Source organism: Colobus angolensis, unplaced genomic scaffold (genome assembly GCF_000951035.1).
Source record: "Colobus angolensis palliatus isolate OR3802 unplaced genomic scaffold, Cang.pa_1.0 Scaffold254, whole genome shotgun sequence".
NCBI lineage: Eukaryota > Metazoa > Chordata > Mammalia > Primates > Cercopithecidae > Colobus > Colobus angolensis.
The window spans coordinates 1688429-1689496 of NW_012115755.1; the positions used below are offsets into that span (position 1 = coordinate 1688429).

The 1068-nt window shown below is 38.6% G+C and overlaps 1 protein-coding gene across 4 annotated transcripts in view; it reads right to left on the bottom strand.

Moving 5' to 3' along the window:
- UIMC1 (ubiquitin interaction motif containing 1) overlaps positions 1-1068 on the bottom strand; it is a 128047-nt gene that overhangs the window by 96040 nt on the left and 30939 nt on the right. The window lies entirely within an intron of this gene.

Consider the following 1068-nt stretch of genomic DNA (forward strand, 5'->3'; position numbering starts at 1 on the left):
CTCAGGTGATCCACCTGCCTTGGACTCCCAAAGTGCTGGGATTACAGGCGTGAGCCACCATGCCTGGCCTGCATGTCTTCTTTGAAGTAATGCCTATTCAAATATTTTGCCCATTTTTAAAATTGGATTATTAGATTTTTTTTCCTATAGAGTTGAGTTCTTATATATTCTGGTTATTAATCCTTTGTCAGATGGGTAGTTTGCAAATATTTTCTCCTATTCTGTGGGTTATCTCTTCACTTTATTGTTTCCTTTGCTGTGCAGAAGCTTTTTAACTTCATGTGATTCCATTTGTCCATTTTTGCTTTGGTTGCCTGTGGTTATGGGATATTACTCAAGAAGTTTTTGCGCAGACCAATGTCCTAGAGAGTTTCCCCAAAGTTTTCTTGCACTAATTTCATAGTTTGAGGTCTCGGATTTAATACATTTAATACATTTTTATTTGATTTTTGTATATGGCAAGAGATAGAGGCCTAGTTTCATTCTTCTGCATGTAGATATCCAGTTTTCTAAGCACTATCTATTGAAGAGACTGTCTTTTCCCCAGCATATGTTCTTGGCACCCTTGTTGAAAATGAGTTCACTGCAGGTGTGTGGATAGATTTATACATAAGTTGTTTTATGGGGTTTTGTTTTTTGAATAACTAGTGAAAGCAATCAAAGATCTAAGTAGAGACATACCATCCCACGGGTTGGAAGTCTCAGCATAGTAAACATATCAATTCTCCCCAAACTGATCCTAGGTTTTTTTTTTTTTCTTCAACCTTTGGGAGCACAGAACATTATCTTAGGTTTAATGCAATTCCTATAAAAATTCCACTAAGACTTTTTGTAGACATAGACAAGCTTATTCTAAATGTATATGGAAATGCATGGGCCCCAGAACAGCTTAAACAATCTTGACAAAGAATAAAGTAAGGGCAGGGTGCCGCGGCTCACGCCTGTAATCCCAGCACTTTGGGAGGCTGAGGCAGGCGGATCATATGGTCAGGAGATCGAGACCATCCTGGCTAACACGGTGAAAACCATCTCTACTAAAAAAAAAAAAAAAAATTGGCCGGGCGCGGT